At 37.1% G+C, this 23,010-nt stretch overlaps 1 long non-coding RNA gene across 2 annotated transcripts in view; it reads right to left on the reverse strand.

Moving 5' to 3' along the window:
• The window catches only part of LOC123380905, a 46,613-nt gene that overhangs the window by 15,482 nt on the left and 8,121 nt on the right, over nt 1–23,010 (reverse strand). For both annotated transcript variants that reach the window (XR_006587297.1, XR_006587296.1), the window contains exon 2: nt 4,070–4,232. This is a non-coding gene — a long non-coding RNA (uncharacterized LOC123380905). The remainder of the gene's footprint in view (nt 1–4,069; nt 4,233–23,010) is intronic.

Raw genomic sequence — 23,010 nt, forward strand, 5'->3', positions numbered from 1 at the left:
TGATCTGCCCTGGCATCGGGTTTTTCATTCCCATAAATTACAGGGGAAGGAACAGATATCTCTTAGAGCTCTGAGCATTGTTTGAAAATAAGAGCAACAGTAGATATGGACCAGTTTTCCAGAGTGCTGAGCAATTGCATATGTATTATGACTCCACATTTCAACTTCCTCTGTCTTTCTGGCTTCCTTGAAATGCCAGTGTTTTTCTTTCAGTCCTCTTGTCCTTCCTCTTGCTTTCCTGTTTCCTCCAATATTCTTCCTTCCCTGTTCCTATATTCTGAAAAGGAGAGGCTTAGGTGTTTGATAACTCAGTGTGCCTGTACATCTCACAATCCCCTACTTTGACCATCAGCCTCAGGTTTCTAAATCTTAAGGAGCACCACTGTCCATAGGCATATGGTCATTTATACTTGGAGGAAGGGTTAGACAACTTTTGCAGTTAGCCCCATGAAATGTAAACCTCATATTTCTTCCCATATAACTTTTTTTTAACAAATCCCTGCACGCTTATAGATTTTGGGGGCTCTGATTGCAATGACAAAATTCGTAACCATCCCCTGAAAACCCATGGCAGTGGTTGTCCATGTGCACTTGACCTAGACCCTCTAGTTCAGTGGGATGAACTGGCAGGAGGCCAACAGCTCACTTTAATGAGAAAGATGTATTTTCTAGTGATTGATCACTTCCTCTATAAATTAAGGAAAAGCACCTTTGCTGAGGCCAATGACTTATTAAGAAGTCTTTCAAGCAGTAAATTCCTTCTTTCTCCATTCTCTAGGCAGTAATGACAACAGTTAAGTCACAGAGAAAGGCAGGAATACCCTTTGCTGAGGTGACACGTTAAAATGCAAAATTTTACTTACTAAAGCCACAGTAGGGAGGACTTTGGTCAGGATCAGCAACCTCCATCAGCAGCCAGAGTTCTCTCTGTTCTCATTTAGCAGAGAATCTTTGGTTTATCATCATCATCATTATTATTATTAAAGTATAATTGATATAAAACACCTTTCATTTATGTCTTCTAGTGATTCTGTATTTTTATACATTACTAAGTGATCCCCACAATGAGTCTATTACCATCTGTCTCTCACCATACAAAGTTATCATAATATTATTGACTATATTCCCTATGTTGTACCTTATATGCCCATGACTTACTTATTTTGGAACTGAAACTTTGAACCTCTTAATCCCCTTTACCTGTTTTGCCCACCCTCAAACCCCTCTCTTCTCTGGTAACTAAAAATCTGTTTTCTGTATTGATGAATATGTTTCTGTTTTGTTTGTTTTGTTTCGTTTTTTAGATTTCATATGTAAGTGAAGTCATATAGTATTTGTCTTTCTCTGGCCTATTACACCTAGCATAACACTCTCTACATCCATTCATGTTGTCACCAGTGGCAAGCCTTCATGCTTTTTTTTATGGCTTAGTAACACTCCATTGTGTGTGTGTATGTATGTGTGTGTGTATCACATCTTATTTACCCATTCATCTATCAGTGGACCCTTAGGATGTTTCTATATCTTGGCTATTATAAATAATGCTTCACTTAGCAAGGAATATTGAGTGATCAGAGTTGGGTTCTTTGAAAAACCAAAGTATGGTTAAATGACTCATCAGGGTACCCAGTTGCATAAACCAAAATATACAAGTTTGCTTTGTTAGGTTTTGATTTGGGCAGAAGTATATTTGATTGTTGATTGATATGGGAGGAACAGACAAGGAGAGGAGAGAACTTAAAACTTTTCAGCTTCTTCTCAGTGCCTATGGAACAAAACCCAATTCTGACTCATCATCTCAGGATTGCCTAATCTCTCTTGCCTCTCTTTCTACCATTCCTACATAAGGTCACCTTGCTACAACAGCACTGGTCTTCATTCTGGTCTTTTAATATTCTAAGCTCATTCTCACCTCCGGGGCCTTTGAACTAACTCTCTCCCGTGCCTGGAAGGCTCTTGCCAGAGATTGTCTCACAGCTGGACTCCCTCATCATTTAGAGATAGTGAGTTGAAATATTTATCAAAGAAACTCATCAATAAAATTGTATCCCCCACCCAGACATTGTCTCTTAGAGTTTCCTGTTTTAATTTATAGCACTCTTGACTTTCTGTTATTATCTTGCTTGTTTGTTTATTCATTCTAACTCCCCATCTTTAGAATGTTAGCCCTCTGAGAGCTGGAACATTGACTATCTTACTCAGTACTTTGAACAGTCCTCAGTCCACAGCAGGTGTTAAAAATATTTTTTTTCAATACATCAAATAAATAAATAATATCTCAGCATCCTAATTATTGACTGGGTACAAGAGTGTCTCATGAGCAGTAGAATCTGTGAAGACTTGAAAAGGGAGGCTCCTGAACTTTAGCTCAGATTTGGGGCTATTGTTTGCTTATTCTATGTTGAATACTGATATATGAAAGAAGTAACTTCTTTCTCCAGATTCCAGCCAAAGTGAAATCTGAAAACAAAGGAAGGTTTTGAAATCAGGCCGGTAAAAGTAATGTTTATTGATTGCCTACTTGATCTAGGCCCTGCGCAAGGCACGTTAGTAATGTTACCCCCTTTACTCTTCACAGCAACCTGTCCTACCGATGTTTTCATTCCCATTTTTTTAAATGAGGCAACTGAGACTTTAAAGCAATAAATCACTTGTTCAAACTTCACAGCTAGTAATTAGCAGACTGGAGGTAAGAAGTGAGGGAAATCCAGACTTTGAGTCTCTGTCACCTAGCCTCTCACATACTTTATATGTTGCCGCTACCCCTGGAAAAAAATTGGTTTTGTGACATTTTAGGTCCAAGTAATCTCTGTCAAGAAGTGCAATTTGCTTTCTTCTACTTCTGGCAGACAATTGAGAGAAGGGAGGTGTTGTCATTTAGAGGACACATAAAATCAAGGTCTTTGCCACTTATAGTCAATAAAATCTTCACGATGCATTTTCCATGGCTGTTCTGGATAAATTCCAGTTGGAACAATTAGTTTTAATGCCTTTAAATGTCCCAACACTTTAGGTTGCTTAGAATATTCCAAGTGTCCAGCTAATTTTCAGTACATTACTGACTGTGAACTGTGAATGTCAACTTCCCCCAAACCTCAAGAAGAGAACAAATTCCAAGGAGAAAGACATGCATGTGGTCAATGTATTATAGCAAGCATGAAGGACAGAACCCCATGAGGGCAGAAAGGAGGGAGGCAGTCAGGGAGGAAGAAAGTATGAAAGCTAAAGAAGGAGCAAAATATAATAATTTTAAGTATACTAGTCATAATAATCGTAATGGGTTTTCTTATTATTTTGTATGCACTAGTCTGTGAATTTTTTGATTCTGTGAATTTTTAAGCATTCATTCATTCATTCCTCAAAACAACTATGAGCTTGGCAGTATTTTCGCCATTGTTCAGATGTGCAAACCGAGGCATACAAAATTTAAGTAACTTGTTCTAGGTCACTGATCTACTAGAAAGGTGAGAAAGGATCAGAACCCAAATTCACTGAATCCAGAGTCTATAAAGAAAATGATACAAAATATGTTGACATGATCAAGCTTCAATAGGTTTCTTTGGGATAGAGAAATGGGGACATAATAGTTTTCTTATGTGTATGGTACATTGAAGAGATCTTCTAACCTTAAATATCTTTTACATTGGTCTATCAATCATTAAATAAGATTTATTCTAATTTATTCATTGTGATAACTAAAACATAACTTCCCATTTCACTGCGAACACTGCATACTTTGCTGTGCATATTGGGTATTTCTGAGTATCTCTCCTCTCCTCTGGGTTCTAAAATTCAGTGAAGAATAGAGAGATACACCATTAAAAGTAAGCTTGAAATGAAGAACTCAGCTTTAGACAAGAAGACCAAGCAGGGCATTCCATTGTTTTCCATATTGTAAAGGACTGAACCCTCACCCAGTAACACAATAAGAATGCAGAAGAATGCTCGATTTACTCAATCAGGTCTAACCTGGTCTGCTCAACAAATGAGCAATGCAGATCCTCAGCGCTTCTCACTCCATAGATCATGTAGGGTAGGCAGTAAATTAGGGACAAAATATTGGACTTACCAAGGCAGATAAATCACTCCTCCTGTTGAAAAAAGGGTGAAGGATGGAGCCATGCATGATGGGAAATGTGTTTTCAGTAACTTTTCCTCATACCCCAAAACAAAAGATCAGGATAACCAGCACTTTCCATGAAATCCACCAGTCCTTTTCAACTGACAACCATCTAGGAGAAGAAAACAGTGAAAGGACACAGGTCTAAAAGGCAGAATGAGTTGGTGTGGAGGAACCAGTGATGTTCTGAACTAGGATATCAATGGGAGAGGGCTGGACTATGCATGGATCCATCAAGGATCCATATTACATGTATCCAGAATACAACATGAAGGCAATATTTGACTGTGTTGTGTATGTATGTGATACCCTGTGGAAGAGAAGGTTTGAGAGAACTGGGAAATTGCTATGATAAGCTTAGCTCCTTCTTAATTTCACTAATGGCATCTTCCTCCAGAGTGAAAAAGTAGACCAAAAGGATCATATTAGATTTTTAAAAGTAACAATGTCAGCTGCTAAGCAACCAACATTTGGTTACTTCTGTATGTGGCTACTGATACATCTTCATAACAATCAAAAGAGCAGTTAATCTAGTCACAAATAACTCTTAAGGTATTCACCATGGTATTGTTGATACATTTGCTACTTTTAGTCTTAGGGTCCCAGAGTATAAGGTGCCACTCTGTAATATTACATTGGCAGTGTGTGATAATTAATTGCAACTGAGTACAAAACTTGAAATATTCCAAGGTTGTTTATGATAGTGTGAATGAAAACAAGCTAGTCAGTATTGTTGATGTCATTAAACATTACTCAAGTAGGAAAACTATTATGAATGTAGGAGAGCCAATTTGCCTCACTGAAACATATTGAGCTTTCCTTTTCAGAGAAGATTTTATAATCTCAAGTGGTGAATCATTTCACTAAATATATTTGACGATCAAGTGTTGCTCAGATTTTTCTTTTAGAAATTGATACACATTATTTTGAGATTATACATGCAATTAAGGACAATTAGCACTTTTTTCCCCCTAGCTTAACATTGTCACAGGAAACCATTCGTATTACCATCCTGATGAACTCTTTTGGTAGGACTGGTAATTTCAGATGACAATGTATGGATGGATTAATGTGGCCACTCCATGAAGTTATAATTGTGGATTCTGATGTTTACAAGCTAACAAACACGGAAACATCAGCTTTTCTTTCTCTTTTCCTTGATTTATCTAGGCAATATGAATTAATTTCACACCTGGCATCCCAGTTAATGGGAATGTTTGCTCTATCTGCTCAATTTCATAGATAAGGTGGGATAAGAACATGTTTGGCTTTCTCCATACTTGACTACCAGAAGTTCATGTAATTGAAAGGCACTAGTTAAAGCCATTTTATTTTTATAGATTCTGTTTATTAATAAACTTTGACCTTTCCCCCCAGTTTTCTTCTTTTGCTCACCTATGTACTCTGATAAAGAGGATTATCAAACAACCAGAAGCACTGAATGCCAGATGTTGAGGAACCTGGTAAACCCGCTGGCTTCTCAGGTTGCAAAACCCTCAGTGATCCAAGATCACAATTTAAGTTGACAGCAGAACAGAAATTAGGACTCAGTTCTGTGGACTATGAGGTATTTCTATTATGCAATTCTTTTTGGGATATTTACTTAAAGCCAAAGTCGGTAAACATGCATTTACTTATGCTACCAATCCCTACTATGTGCCCAAAACTGTACTGTGGCCCTGGGGACACAGTTGTGAGCAACACAGACACAATCCCTCTCCATGAAATACGAGGCAAGATAGTAACATATCAAACATTATGATAAATATAATCAGAATCTATTTAAGGGTCTAAAGCAAAAGTTTGAGAGTATCAGAATTGGCCTCTTGCTGGCTTCTGGGTAGAGAATTAAATAGATCTACAAGAGTGCCATCAGAGAGCATGGCAAAAGATGAAAAAGGATTATCATGTTAGAGATGGAAAATATTTGGGAAATATTTAGGAAGGTGAAGCCCTAATTCGCCAAGTTCTAACTTGGAAATGGAGATGAATAAAGGGAGGAGTCAAAGTCAACTTCCCACTTTCTGAATGTTGCAGCTGTGTTGATGGTGTTGATTTTCACTGTGTGGGGAAAGCAGCGTAGTCAGTTAGGGTGATACACCCAAGGCGAGATAGCCATTCAGCAGTGGGAAGTTAACATCTTGGCACAAGGTATGGAATCATTAGTGGATGGACAGTAAATGAAGCCATAAAAGTGGAAGCGACCACCCATAGATCAGTATGGAATGAAAAGGAAAATGGCTGAGAGAACAGTCCTCAGAGCATCCATAGGTGCTCTGGACAAAGGGGAAAAAGGGAGGAGATCCTGCAGAGGAGGGTGAGGAGTGGTTAGAGACTTAGGGGGAAAGCCCTAAAGGACCAGTTATGAAAGAAAGAATAATCAATAGTGTTAAATATTGCCAGAGTAGAAGAATAAGGATTGAAAAGAGCCCAGTTGTTTTTGTTCAAGATGTAAAAGGTTTCTGTGACCTTATGGGCGAAATGAGCTGAATTATAATGGGGTGAAGAATAAATGGCTATAACAGGCAGACGAGTTTTTCAAGAACCTCCTTTGTGAAGAGTAGTGGAGAAACAGGGTGATAGGGGAGGCTAGGTGTTGCTGGGAAGGCATTTTAATCACTTTAAAAAATATTTTAACCATTTCTCTTACATAGGGTTAGACTTTTGTATTTTTCTTAGTTTTTATACTTAGCACTAAGTAAATAACTTAGTAACTTAATTATGATTAAGTACTTGAAAAGAGAAAGCTGTCTGATACAATTCAAGGCCAGGGACTCTACCAGGCTTAAGAAACTGGAACCTGAAGCTTTACCACCACCAGGAGTCTCTTCTTGCTTGACTCTGATCTCCTCTCTGTCGCTGCTTCATTTCCCCCCTCCTCTTTTATGTAGCTTGCTCCTTCCCTTTGTGGGAGCCATAGTCCAAGTTCTTTGTTATTTCTTCCCCAGACATTAGAATCACGCAAAAACTATTATTATCATTTTTTTTAGTCCAAAAAATGAGAGGAACAGATTAATATGGTTTGGCTTTGGTGTCCATCCTGAATCAATCAACTGAATCAGACCAATGTGTCATGATATCCTGCTTACTCTATGGTAACCATGAGGCTGATGAAGGTGAACGCACCTGTCTGTCAGGCATCTCAAAGACCAGATTTACATCCGATCAAGTATCAGCCAGAAATGGCTTCTATTTGGGATGATTTACACCTCCCCTCAATGCAGCCTTTGGTGCAAATTAGGGAATGGCATATTTTTAGAAGAGCAATTAGAAAACCCTAGGGTGCCTGGGTGGCTCAGTCAGTTAAGCTGCTGACTTGGGCTCAGGTCATAACATCACGGTTCGTGAGTTCAAGCCCTGCGTTGAGCTCTATGCTGACAGCTCAGAGCCTGAAGTCTGCTTTGGACTCTGTGTCTCCCCCTCTCTCTTCCCCTTCCCCACTCACACTCTGTATCTCTCTCTCAAAAATAAATCGACATTAAAAAATAATAAAATTAAAAAATTAAAGACAAAAGAAAAGAAAACTCTACCCCTACAGTGTGAAGAAATTCCCATCGGTGTCCACCTTTGGAAGCAGGGGGCAATGGGTCAGAGCCTTCAAGAAGAGTAAACATAGTGTACATTTTACCTCTGTTCTGTGTCCAGGGAACCTTTGTGCAGTGTCCTAATTCTGCTCAGAGCAGAGGCCACAGGGCCCAGCCTACAGGACACAGCACCATGTTTCAGAAAATCATCCCACCTAGTGTTTCTGAAAGATTAATATAAGGCAGAGAAGGGTGAACACAGAGATCATGAGCTTTTTCTGCTACAAATTGCAACTTTACCAGCTTCTTTTTATGGACACTGTGGAAATTTGTCTGGAAGGGAAGTCAGTGGCACTTTACTTTAACAGATAGTTCTGTTCCAAACACCTGCAAGAAACAAAACCAGTCTTCCCTCCTCAGATTACATGGATCCTTATTTCCCTAGTTTTATTACTGCTTTTCAAAAAAAAAAAAAAAATGGAGGCTCTTGTTGGGATAAGGTCTTTGCTTTCTGGATGCTCTATCATTTTACTGTAAACATTCCTGCCTCTCTAAATTTGAACCTGAAGGTCAAAGGAAAGATTTGAGAGCACAGAAAACAGAGTTCCATTCTACCTGTTCTGCCAGAAAGTCAGGAACAAATTGGGACAAGAAGAGCTATGGCTTCTAAATATATGCTACTGTTTTCTGATATCTTTGGGGGATTTGGCAAAGATCCCGTCTAATTTTCTGCACTGAAACTCAAGTTGGCTCGATGTGTAATGTTTCCATCCCTGCTCAAGAAACTTATAGCTCTTGTTGCCAATTCTATCCAGTTTAAGATCCTCTCCCTGGATGCCTAGGTTCTCCTTTGTTTTCTTTCTTTTTCTTTTTTTCCATTTCTCTCTCTCTCTTTTTGTTTGTTTGTTTACTCGTTCAATCCATCACTATTTTTTTTTCTTCTCTTCAGAAAGCCCTCTCCCTTACAGTCTGGTTTCCTCACTGCCAGATTTCTTTTTTCAAAAAAAAAAAAAATTCCCTTTTATCTTAAAAACTAAATTTAGTTACAACAAATAATACATGAATATTTGCTATGGAAAAAAAAACTATGAAAACATTAGTGAGCCTATGTGGAAGAGAATGGCTGGCTGCTCACCACACCTATTTCACCTACATGGCTGACTTCCTTACATTGGATTCCTATCCCATGATGTGTTTTCCAGGTGGAGGCAGTGAGGAGTGGGTGGGCTTCTCAATTTTCTCTGTTACCCCATTTGCCAGTTGGCTGATGACAGTGTTTATTTCCAAAGCATGTGTTAAATATGGTGGCACCATAACCTGGATAGCTGTGATCCCCGAGCCACTGAGGGGAGTTACATAGTTAGGAACATCTCTGTTGGGCTTTTCACATAGGACGTAAGGCCAAGAAACCTTTATTGCCTTAGGACCTGAGACTGGGAACCATTTGCTACAGAGATAGTCTATTCTTCAAAACACAGGCTATTTCAAGAGATAAATTTATTATTATAAATTATTTATTTATTTATAATAGAAATTATAAATATAAATAAATTTATTATTTGAGAAAATAAATTGACACTGTATCTCACACTCTTACCCTTAATTAAATGAGCAAAATTTAACTCCAACCCCTAAAAAGTAATTATTAATAGCAATCAAACAAAGGGGAAGACAGAGTATAATGCAGTGGCTCTCAAACTCATCTACTTATTAGAATTTCCTGTGTAATTAAAAAAAAATAATAAGGATGCCAGGATCCCACTCTGGACGCAGTAAGCAGATTTTCTGAAAGATAGGACCTGTTTGCCTTTAAAAATTCCCAAACGAGTCTAATATGCATCTAGGATTTAGAACTGAAATTGACAGTCTTCAAGACAGTTGTGCAGGAAAGAAACAGAACCCTCTGGAGGGAAGCAGGGAGCTACAGTGACACTTTGATTCTCACTCAGATCCCCACCCCCACCCCCAAACAGTCTTTGCTGCAACAAAATTTCAAGAATTCTTACTAGAATACCTAACTGGGACAAAAAGCCCAATTAATATTCATGGTTTCCACCTTTTTTGACTGAAGAGAATTGCAAGCTGTTAAAAAGGGAACATACGGACTGCCTCTGACAAATGCTGAGATTTCAGGGCGACACGCTGACAGGCAGAACTGGTGTAATTTCAAAGGTTCGCTCCCTCAAAGTAAAGTAAGAAAGAAAAAGAAGGAAGTGTTACAGACCGGTGGGAGAGACGCTGGTCCCTGTCTCACAGAGTCGAAGAACGAATCTCAGGGACAACGGAGAGTGACCAAAGTGATACAGTTTATTGAGGGAAGGTATAAACCTCTCAAGAGCGAGAGGGGACCCGACTGAGTGGCCTGACTTTTTATTCGGACCTTATTAGAAAATTTGTAAGACTCCACTCATGGCACGTAGCCCAAGAAGATCTGGAATACCTTCATCCTTTTTTTCCCTCCCCCGAACCCCTCTTGCTTCTTCAGCCTCCCACTGGCAGCTGTAGTCTCTCTCCTGAGACTCCCTTATCTCTCCTTTCCTAATATTAACTCTTTCCCTATTCAGAAGGAAGGAGAGAAGGGCATCACAGAAAATAAAAACAATCAGATCTAAGTGACAAATCTATCTCAAAGAAAATAGGGAAAACAGTCACAATTTATTTATTTTAGGCCACTACATAAAAGTAATTTTAATTTGGGGCGCCTGGGTGGCTCAGTGGGTTTGGGGACCGACTTAGGCTCAGGTCATGATCTCCCAGTTTGTGAGTTCCATCCCCGTGTTGGACTCTGTGCTGACAGCTGGGAGCCCGGAGCCTACTTCGGATTCTGTGTCTCCCCCTCTCTCTACCCCTCCCCTGCTCATTCTCTGTGTCTCTCTCTCAATAATAAACGTTAATTTTTTTAAATTTTTTTTTAATTTTTTTTTCAACGTTTATTTATTTTTGGGACAGAGAGAGACAGAGCATGAACGGGGGAGGGGCAGAGAGAGAGGGAGACACAGAATCAGAAACAGGCTCCAGGCTCTGAGCCATCAGCCCAGAGCCTGACGCGGGGCTCGAACCCAGGGACCGCGAGATCGTGACCTGGCTGAAGTCGGACGCTTAACCGACTGCGCCACCCAGGCGCCCCTAATTTTTTTTTAATTTAAAAAAAAGTAATTTTAATTCTATGAAACAAGAATTGAAAGATGAGAGGAAAGGAAGACAGAAGAAGATAGAATTGAAAGCTGCAGATCTGGGTAGAAATTCTGAATGATAATAGCAAGAGTAAAAAATGAATGAGGACAAAAAAGGTACAAAATAGAACATTATTATTGACAGAAGGGGGCAGATTTAAGCTAATTGTAACAGAAGTATATTAAACAAAGGAAAAAAAACTTGATAAATGCATTCCAATGCAAGAATAACTGGAGTATTTGAGTAAATGAAAAAGAGAAATTCATTCAATTATGTCATAAAATGTATCCTGAATTTTAAAAAAATGAGAACAAAAAAGGGGAACTCTATCTAAATATTGCCAGATTATAAAGTATTTCATGAAAATTTGATAAAAACATTCCAGGTGCTAGTTAAGCTCTTGAGGATCAAGAATAACCCCGAAGACACTTTGGGCATCAAAAAAAGGAAAAAAAAAAAAAAAAAGCACTTGTAAGGTAAAAAAAAAAAAAAAATCAGATGGGCTTCAGATTGCTCTACAGAAACAATATTCTGAATACAAAAAAAAGTGATCCAAGAATATCCAAATTAGAAGGCAACAGGCTGGCAGTCTCAAGCATGAAATATATCAGAGAACAAAGTACCCATGAGTCCTTCTTGAATTAAAATGTTCTAATGTTCAAATCCTGTGATTTAAGAGATTTTAAAAACACTCTTAGGAACGGATAAACTGAAAAGGATTGATGGTGGGCAGTTAATAAGTTTCTGTTTTATATCAAATGATGCTTATAGAACAGGCTACTAAAGATGGCAGTGGAAAAGAAGAGTGTCACTTAAAACATGTGACCGGAATAGATGCCGTGTGGGTCGTCACCTTCCACCAGAGGCAGGAACAAGGTCACATTAAATTGAAACAAGATGTTAAAGAAACACAGTATGTTTGTTTCCTTATTTTGCCCCTTAATCTTGTATTCCTTAGCTTTTTTTTTTTTTAATTTTTAACGTTTATTTATTTTTGAGACAGAGAGAGACAGAACATGAACAGGGGAGGGTCAGAGAGAGGGAGACACAGAATCTGAAACAGGCTCCAGGCTCCGAGCTGTCAGCACAGAGCCCGACGCGGGGCTCGAACTCACAGACCGCGAGATCATGACCTGAGCCGAAGTCGGCTGCCCAACCAACTGAGCCACCCAGGCGGCCCTTATTCCTTAGCTTTAAGTTGTAATTTTGGAACTAGTATCTCTCTGCAGTAATGTATCATGTGTTTTTAAATTCAAGAACTACTTCAGTGGACTGTCTTCTGTTAATTTACATAAAATTTAAATTAATGCTTTTTGTATTTAAAAAAAATTATCTATACAATCTGAAGTCATACTTAGAAAATCATCCTGTCTACGAATCTACTATCTCTCTGTATATGCTCTTAAAGTTTTTGGGGATGATGTCCACCAAATATAAAAGAGAGCTATTTTCTGGGTGGCATAAAGATTTTATTTTTGTGTAGTTTTCTACATTGTTTGAAATATTTCTAGTAAGCATGCATTATTTTTAAAAAATATAAAGTGGAAGAAAAAAGCAAATAGCTTAAAAAAGATAAATAACTGTGGTTAATTATCATTAATAGTGTGGCAGGATTCTAGCACAGACAGTTGTAATGCTGAGGCTTTTTTTTCCAGGAAGCAACTTTATTCGTGCCAGCATGGCTCAATTGGGTTCATATCTGAAAAACTGAGCCCTGAATGCCATGTGGTGTGTTTTTTATATATATTTTCTACTTCTTTGTCTCCCATATTTGGTAACACACAAACATGTAGTAGTCTAATTAAGTGGTCTCATGTTACAAGGTCATGAGGGATGTTGTCACATATGCATATAGCCAAGTTGCCTTGAGGTTGTTTTTTTCTCTTTTTTCTTTGTGGAGGGGACCCTACCACAACAGCAATATGGATGCTTACTATTTTATTTTTTCTGCATTTTTAATGATCTCTCTTAAAACAAAACAAAACAAAACAAAACAAAACAGTATCCAGAGTCTCCTTGATGACATTGGAAATCTTGTTCCTTTCCTGGAGATATTTGTTGTTAACCAGTTTGGTGTGTTTCCTTCCAGATTCTTTTTTACTGCATGCACTAACATATTTACATATATAGTTTCATTTTTATTTGTGCTCATGTAATATTTTGTGTTGCATATTTTGTTCTACGACTTTCTCTTCTATTACCAAGATCTTTACAAAGAAGGTAAAGATCTACCTTATTCTTTAAACTGTGTTTAATATTTCCTAATACAGTCAGGCCACATTTTAAACATTGCTTCATTGTTTGTCATTTAGTTTTTTCCAGATCTTTGCAATTTAAATAGATACTAAAATGAGCGCCACTGTGCATGCCTTTTGAGTCACTAGTGTGTTTCTTTAAGGTAGATGTTGAGACATGAAAATGATAGATCATTAGGAACATAGACTTTTTTTCTTCTCTTCTTCGAATTGCTATCCAAAGTGTTTTTACGAATTTATAACTTCATCAGCAGGATCATACCTTTCTAAATGAACTATTTTCATTCTCTTATGCTTACTCCACATAACCTCCCTACTTCAGTTCACATTTTGCAAATCTTATATTTAGAGTGAATTGATTATCCAGTAAATGTTTATGACTCAGTCTCAGGCTGTGTGTGTGTGTGTGTGTGTGTGTGTGAGAGAGAGAGAGAGAGAGAGAGAGAGAGAGAGAGATGGTCTTGTGGAGGATAGAGAAATACTAATAAATAATTGATCAGAAAAGTAGAAATGAAATAATCAACTCAAGCTTTAGAGTATGTCCAAGCATATTTGTATTGTCCTAAAAGATAAGAATGTGGCTTATTCTAAGCCTAAGTATGGCTGGATGATGAGGTATATATTTAAAATAAGGTATTCAAAGGACATGGGTTGTGATCTTAAGAAACTTCTAGGAGCCAGGGAAGGAACATAAAGAGGTGAAACTGGTCAAGGATAAGGCCAATAGCCTAAGAGCAGGTAATGTTTTGGCCGTGTCATTTGGAGGTAATAGAGTTGGAAGGATGACGGACTGAAGGGCTCGATAGCTACGTAGAATTTCTGACTTTTATATGTAGGAGATTGATTTGAAAATGTTTTCTAAAATACTGTATAAAATATTCACAGATAATCACTGGTCCCTGTAGAACCTTATTTTCTAATTACTAAGGGTGCGGCTACCCTGTATTCTTTCTTGTGGGCCTCTCCATCCCCTGCCGCAGAGGCTGTCAGCAGACTCTCCAGTCCCACCGGCCATGAGCTCTCTGGCTTCTCCACTCCTCACAAGAGGCAACATGAACGATAAGTATCATTTTTGATGAGAACAAAATTTGGCACTTCTATCTAAGGAATTGAGTTACACTGATCACCATAGCAACTAGACAAAAATATAATTTGTGCTGTATATTTGAAAATAATATGGTGCAGAGGTCATGCCTGGGAAGAACAGGGAAAGAGGATGGGCAAGAAAAATGTTCTTTTGTAGAACAACACACCAAATTGAATTACAAAATACCAGTTTTGCATCACCGAGTTCCTCTTTATAGTAGTACAAAATGAGGCCCAGAGAGGTGATGTGACGATTTCAAAGTTACCCAGTAACTAATGCTGAGGTATTAGTTCCTATATCCTAAACTCAAGGCTTTTCTTTTTTTTTTTCTATTTTTTTTAAAAAAATAGTGTTTATTTTTGAGAGAGAGAGAGAGAGAGAGAGAGAGAGAGAGAGGTGGAGGGGCAGAGAGAGAGGAAGACAGAATCCGAAGCAAGCTCCGGGCTCTGAGCTGTCAGCACAAAGCTCTAGGCGGGGCTCCAACTCACAAACTGTGAGATCATGATCTGAGCTGAAGTTGGATGCTTCATCAACAGAGCCACCCAGGCACCCCTCTAATTTAAATAAATTGTTGCCCCAAAATACTGAATAAATATATTTAGTGACATATAGACTTTTCTTCTTTTCAAAAATATACTGGGCAATATTGCATATAGCACTCTGTCTAGTGTTCTTCCAGAAGCCAACTTTGGTATAGGAATTTTGTTTGGGAGAGGATTCTAGGACACATTGGTAGCTAACTGAGGAGATGATATAAGGGAGAGGAGGCAGTCAACAGGATGCATTATCAAGCATGGTACCATTTTGTGTACAAGGCTTAAATTTTCTGGAGAACTTTTAAAGCCAGGGTAATATACATGTCTCAGACTTACTTCACCCAAAGAATGAGAACGCATTTGCAATTACTACTATCACTCATTTGTTGAATTTTGCTCCCAGTTGGTACTGACTCTCTGGAATGTTCAGCATACTAGACATGTAGGCCGAGCTGTCAGAGGTTTGCAGAGAACATTTTCAAGCAAAGAGATACATTTGATGGCAGTTGGAGAAGAGTGTGGTTCAGGGAGCAGAGGCTGGCAGCATGGCTTCCACTAGAGTTCAGCTTCTGTACTGTGCATCCAGTTAGCAGCATCCTAAGTGTGTTCCAACCTGTCATGAACACTTCAGTGTATGACCTGTCACTGAGCTTCTGTTGCTGCTGCAGTTGTTGCTAAGGTACTTACTGCTCTTCAACCTGTCTCTTCTCTACCAAGCATTATAAAATCCCCTTCAAGCTTGGCCAGTCCTTGGCTACTCTAGACTGACTAGGCTGTGCCTTAAACCAGACCTGTATCCCTATAGGATCTGATCTATTTATCATGCCCTTGCTAAGCTCTCGTTCTAACTGTGTGTGGTTTAACTGGGGACAGAAGAAACAAAATATGTCCCAGCGAATATTCCAAATTACAGACATCTCTTCTGTCTCATTATGTTGCATCAACCAGATCTCATGATAATTGGGAAGATTACTACTACCAGAATAGCTATTCCTTTCTTTGACTGCTCATATAATGACAGTAAGAGACCAAATGACCAACAGTAGCTATATTCTCAGGTTTAATATAACTTTTATTTTATCACTTAGCAGGAGCATTCTCATCCTGAAAAAGCAAACTTCTTTTTTTAAATTTTTTTTAACATTTATTTTTATTGAGAGACAGAGCATGAGCAGGGGAGGGGCCGAGAGACGGAGAGACACAGAATCGGAAGCAGGCTCCAGGCTCTGAGCTGTCAGCACAGAGCCCAACTCGGGGCTCAAACTCACAAACCGCCAAGATCATGACCTGAGCCAAAGTTGGACGCTTAACTGATGGAGCCACCCAGGCCCACCCCCCCCCTCTTTAATTTTTTCTTAACATTCTGAAAAAGCAAACTTCTAATTCAGCAGAGAACAGAGTCCCCAAATATATTACTAAGAGTGATGGAAGTAAACCTGTTCCTAATTCCACCTTCTGGTTTCCCACTCATGCTTTTCACATATTAGGGAAATTACCCCATACAATGGCTGTTGTTTAAAGTATAAAACAGGTTTTCAAGAACAGCCTCTCAAGCCCTCAGAGGATCATCCTCACCTGGTACCTTGGATAAGCTTTCAGGAGGTCATTTCAAAATTGTATTAACTGGTAGTGTCTGCGAAATACGTAAATGGTAGGATGAGTGGATTCCATGGCCATTTGCATTTTTTGCATCTCCTTCACAGTGAAATGGGCACCATGATCGTCAGCACATTACGAGCAACTCCAATCATGTATTCACATGACAGGCAGTGGTCAGGTGCTTAATATATACAAGATGAGGTAACATGTTGCCCTATTCTTTCATTTATTCAATCATTCATTCATTAATATATTCCTACTTCCTTCATTCATTTAATTAAGTGAATTATTACTATGCATGGTAACCTGATCTTATGTGCCAAGCTCAGTGCACTTTTCATAAGTAGGCACCCAGGTAAACATGACATCAAGATGTAGACTATATCCAGAACCCCAGAAGGTCTCCTGATATCCATTTCAAGTCAATACTTCCACAGAAGGAAACTTCTTAGGCTCAAATTTAGATAAATACATGGATTATTTTAAACTTGTTCCTAAGCGTAAACAGAATCTTATAACTCATCTCTTTTGTTTCTGGCTTCTTTGGCAGAACATAAAGTTTGTGAGCTTTATCCATGTCATTAGTTGTGTCAATAATTTGTTCTTTTTAAGAATATGCAACAATTTACCCATCCTGGTTTTAATGAGCATTTGTAATATTTCTAGTTTGGAATCAGTATGAAAAAAATGCTTATATTTTGGTAGATTTATTTATTTATCTGGGGTATGTTTCAAGGAGTGGAGACCTCAGACTATAGTATAGGTATGTTTAGCTTTAATAAATTTTACAAAATAGTTTTCCCAAGTGGTTGAATTAATTTGCACTCCCAGCAATATTCAAAGGTTCCAGTTGCTACCATTCCTGCCATCATTAGTATTTTAAGTCTTTTTATTTTATTCATCTAGTGGGATTGTGGTGGTATCACATTATGCTACTATTTGCATTGCCATGGTAAGTAGTGATGTTGAGCAACTTTTGATACACTTATTAGCCATTTGATTATCCTCTTTTATAAAGAGACTGTTCAAAAGTTTCCCTCATTTTTTAACTGGATAGTTTGACTTTAATACTGATATTTGAAAATTATTTCTGTATTCTGGATATAAGATCTTTTTCAGATAGATTCTGTTACCAAAATTATTCTTGGGGTTCCTGGGTGGCTCAGTGGATGAAGCATCCAGCTCTTGATTTTGGCCCAGGTCATGATCTTGTTCATGAGATCAAGCCCTGTGTTGGGCTCTGAGCTGACTGTGTGGAGCTTGCTTGGGATATTCTCTCTCTCAATCTCTCTCTCTCTCAATAAGTAATAAACATTAAAAAATATTCTTGAAATCATCATTTATTTCTCTCTCTCTCTCTCTCTCTCTCTATATATATATATATATATATATTCATTTTAGAGAGAGGGAGAGCATGCAAGTGAGGGAGAGGAGGAGAGTGAGAGAGAGAATCTTAAGCAGACTCCAGGCTCAGCACAGAGCTGGATGCAGGATTAGTTCCCACAACACTAGGATCATGACCTGAGCCGAAATCAAGAGTTGGATGCTCAACTGAGCCACGCAGGCTTCCTGTATCTATTTTAATGAGTGCATTAATAGCTTGCTTAAAAATCCTTAGGATATGAAGATATCATCTTACATCTTATATAAAGATTTAAAACTGTAATAATGTTCATATTTAGGTGTATGATTCATTTCTAATTAAATGTTTATAATAGGACTTAAGGATATGGTTCCTACATAATTGCTTCCCCATGATTTAATGCCAAGCACACTGTTTCCACCATAAAACTATATAGACACACCTTTTGTCATAAATTAAGTTCCCATTATATATTAATATATTTGGGGATGCTATTATAGTCTATCAGTCCATTTGTTCATGTTTATGCCAATATAACATTGAAATAATTGTTGTATTTCATAATAAGCCTTGGCATCTGGTAACATAATTACTCTTTCTTTATCTTCAGGATTGTCTGGGGTCTCATAGGTCTTTGTATTTCCCTATAAATTTCAGATCCAACATGCTAATTTTCACACATTTATAAATCAGTATCATAATTCTGAGAGGAATGTTTTGAATCTATAGATAACTTTGAAGAAAACTGACATCCTAACATTGTTTAGATTGTTGATTCCTAGGCATCAGTTATTTCTCAAATTATTTAGCTTTTTATCACAGCAATATGCTGTAATTTTCGGTGTAGAAGTATTTTTTTAATTTCTTCATAAATATTTATATGGCGTGGTAAATGTATTTTTTTAAAACTTTATTTTCCATTATTTTTGACTGCTAGTATGTAGGAATATATTTTGCTGTTGAATACGCATTCAGAAACTTTCTTAAGTTTGGTTTTAATTTTCATAGTTTGTCAGTAGATAAAAAAAAAAACTTCAACATAGTCTTAAGATTAACGGGCTAAGAGAATTTTCTTCTTTCTGGTATCTTGTCTCCCTTTCTTATATATCTGTCTATCATCTATCTACTTTATTGCTTTACTGCAGTCACTAAGACATCAAATACACTATTGAAAAGAAACTTCTTTCTATTTTGCTTCCCTGTCCATTACCACTATCTGTCCTCTGAGTGGCTGGTACCTCCCTTTCCATATCACTGGCCTTCTGAGTTTTCTTTCCAGACTCATGGGCCTCATATTTCTTAGCTCTGCAAATCTTGAAAGAAAATGCATTCTCTTTAGACCCTGTTATTTTTTTCCTTACCCATGTATCATTCCACCCCCTGTTCTCTGTGCTATTCTCTACATGGGGAAACATGATTTTGCACATAGTAGATATCCAGACATAACCCTAAAGGAAGCCAGAGGGTTTATAAGGAACCCCAGAGCCATAAGAATACTTCTAGAGATAGAGAATGAATTTGTCCACCACAGGATCTTTGTGATGATGACTCTCTTCAAGGAGCAAGAGGGAAGTGAAGGCTGGCTATACCCCCAACCCCCAAACCAAAGACTGGTAGAGCCATCCATCTCTCTTCAGTCAAAGTATACTTGAATATGATGGTAGTGGTGGTTCTTGCTCCTTGTCTCCACGGATCTGACACTTTCCCAATAGCTGTCTTCCATAATCTACCCAGGGTTCATGTGCTGATAGTTGAACAATATCTCACCTTTCCCCAGGATGACAATTATTCACACTATGAAATACCTATGTTACTTGTATTGCCACTCTTAAAACAATTTATCTTCCCCAAACTACTTATTAATGTAATGTGTAATTCCCAAATGCCTTGGATAACACTACTCTGATTAAATGTTACTTAAGAGCATGCTTTAGAAAAAATGCCACAAATTATTCCTCCTTGGTTATTTTAATTTTTTATCATATCTTGGCAATACATAAGAAGCATACATTGAAATAATGAGACATTATACAGCATGGATTCATGATCACAGTATTAACAGATTCTGTGGCTGTGATTTAGAGCTAACAATAGCCATCTGGGACAAAACTTGAAAAAAATTTAAAATTACCTGCTATTTTCCCTCCCAAACAATACATGTATTATAAATGTTTTGCAAAGATTGGCTTTATTTTTCTTTTTTATGCATTTTCTTTAGTTCTTCTAGATAGAGCAACTCTTGTTCTAGACAAAAGACATGAACTGATGACCTTCTAGAATACAGAAGCTGCTCAAGTGACTACCACAAGTGTCACCTACACACGTGATTTATTTCTTGGCTGATATTCTTTTTTTTTGTTCTTGTTTTAGATTCTATTTTTTTTCTTTTCCTTTGTGGCAGGAAAAGAGAATCATTGAAAGGCTTTTTCAGTTAACCCTTGATCCCTGTTTTGATTTGTGTAGTCTTTCTTCAAATGTCATGTCTACTTGTCACATGTCCATCTCGCCAGATGTAGTAACCTATTGAGATGCATCTGAATAGTGGTTACTTGTGCTCTGGAATCAAACTTCATAATTTTAAGTCCTAATTCTGCTATTTACTAGCTCACTGCAGGGAAGTTACTGAACACTAATTTCCTGATATGTATCCTTACACAGACAAATCCATAGTATCTATTTAGCTACTCTAATATATATATATATATATATATATATATATATATATATATATATACACACACACATATACATATACACACCTTAACTTCTCACCATAGACAAAATGGAAACAAATATGGAAGCAATGATGAATTCTGTGGGAATGGACTGAACTAGAAGTTTTAACTATTCCAGCTGGTAAATGCATCTCAAAGTAAGAAAGGATCCCAGTTTATAGTTTCTTCTCACCCTACATATTTTAATATATACATTCCTAAGAGCATTACTCTTCCTGGATGATGGGATGATACCATTCTTGTGTCCATTTTTAAGTTAGTATGTAAAAGTGCTTCTACACGATACTACTTATTTTTTTTATTTATTATTCGAATTCAGATGGCCACTGAGGGCCTCACTATCTCTAAGGGCCCAGGTAAAAATTTAAACAAATTTAATAACTAATTTAAACATCTACCAATTGGATGTATGTGTCCTTCTACAAGATTTTAACAAAATACCGTGAGATTTCTGATTCTACATTACTTCTGATTCTATATTAGGGATCACTAAGTTTCTGCTTCCCTGTGATGCACTCTCTCTCCTAAGAACTATCACCTTGACATGATAATACATTCTCGCGGCTCTAATAGACCTGTCAGAGGGTTTTTTGAGTTCCAGAGGGGACCAGAAAAAGATAGGATTAACATAATGTCTTGTACAACTTTCACCAAATTTTGGCTCTTCTCTCTTCTGCCTATCAATTCAATCTTTATTTATACTTTATTCTGGATTATTCCCAAGAATTCAAAAATTCTTCTCTGTAATTCAGTTTCTCCTCTATTTGACATCTTGATACTTCGCATCCATTCAGAATAGTGGAGACTTCACAAGAAATTTTTTTGGGGGGGTGGAAGAAGTAAAGAAATGAGTGATATTATATAATATAAAAAGGGTAGACTTATACAGAGGGATGACATAAATATCTCTTTTAATTTGTGGAAACACGTTCATATATATATATATATATATATATGGAGCTTTGGGATGGCAACTGCAACTTTTGCTCAGCAAGGTAATAATCACATTTATAATCATAGTTAAAGATTTTATAGAAATTACTCTTATGTAGTATTCTGAACAGCTAGAAATATCTTCAGACTTTCATCACTGTATGAACTATTGTTGTAGATTGCTTTGGAGAGGTTTCAAGGATAGGAGAGGCTGAGTTATATTTTCTGAGGATGGTTTGAGTTTCGGCATCTAATTTCCAATTCTGTGTTTCTATAATATGATTCACAGCATAACTGTGAGAGAGTTATCAAATTAAAATTCTTGCATCTATGATCAGACTTCCTTCCCAGGAACACTCAATAGTGCCTCTCAGTGCCAAAGAATACTGTTCCAGCAGAGCTCAGCACATTACTATCCCATAAAATAACACGTCCTGCATGGACACTGTGCCTAAAACATTTAAAGGATTTTTGACTGTAATTAACATCAATATAGTCATACTAATGAAAAGAATAATGGCCTAAACTATAGTGACATTTAAAATTAAACTTGAAACTTCAGATTTAGACACCGGTAGGCATGATATGGTTTCACAACAATGCCATAAAGGACCCACTTTTTTTTTCTTCTATCCCAGTATGTTGATGAAGTCACTCCTTATATTTCCAATATGATTCCCTCCTCCAGGTATCATTATCTCATGCTATAGAGTCCAGAATTGGAAACTGAGGGCAGGAATAAAATATGGATTTTCCTTTACAAATAACATTTTATTTTGGAGTTAAATATTTTTTATATCAAATGCTCTTTATATTTTAGCAATCAGAATTAGGTCACATTACCTCCTTTAGATTGAGAAAAGGCTGGTAATGTATCTTTTCGACCCTCAAACTTTTATAAACATCCAGCATGCAAGAAGGTAAAATTCACAAAGTATGATATCCAATTAAAAAATTGTCAGGCATGAAAAGAGGTAGTAAAAAAAGACTCATAATCCGGAGAAAAATTAACCAATACAAACACATCTAGAAATGACCAAAATGACAAACTTGATATACAATGGTATTGTAACAGTTATTATAAATATTATTATTATTAAAATACAGCATGTATTCAAGATGCTAGTGTAAAGGGTGTACATGTTAAATACAGGCATAGAAGATACAAAAAATATCCAAATCAAATTTTTTTGAGATGAAAATTAGAAAGTCTGATGTGAAAATTTTAATAGAAGAGACTAAAGGTAAACTATGACTGGTAAACTTAAAGATGTAGGAATAGAAACCATTTAAAATAAATCACAGAGTAAAAACTGATGAATTCAAATATACACCCTCTAAATACAGGATCAACATACAAATAATTCAGTTGCATTTTCTATAGTAGAATGAAAAATAAACGTTTCAAACTAAAAAAATACCATTTATAATAAATCAAAATACAAAGTACTTAGGAGTAATTCTCACAAAAGATGTACAAAACCTGTATACAGAATACCAGAAAATTTTGCTCATTGAAGTTATAGACCTAAATAAATGGAAATTTATGTCATGTTCGTGGATTAGAAGCTTCAGTGTTGTTAAGATGTCAGTTCTCCCCACAATTATCCATATGTTTAACACAATCCTAATCCCAGCAGGCATTAGTTGGTAGAACTTGATGAACTTTGTTTTAAAATTCATA

The sequence above is a fragment of the Felis catus genome, chromosome D2 (genome assembly GCF_018350175.1).
Source record: "Felis catus isolate Fca126 chromosome D2, F.catus_Fca126_mat1.0, whole genome shotgun sequence".
NCBI lineage: Eukaryota > Metazoa > Chordata > Mammalia > Carnivora > Felidae > Felis > Felis catus.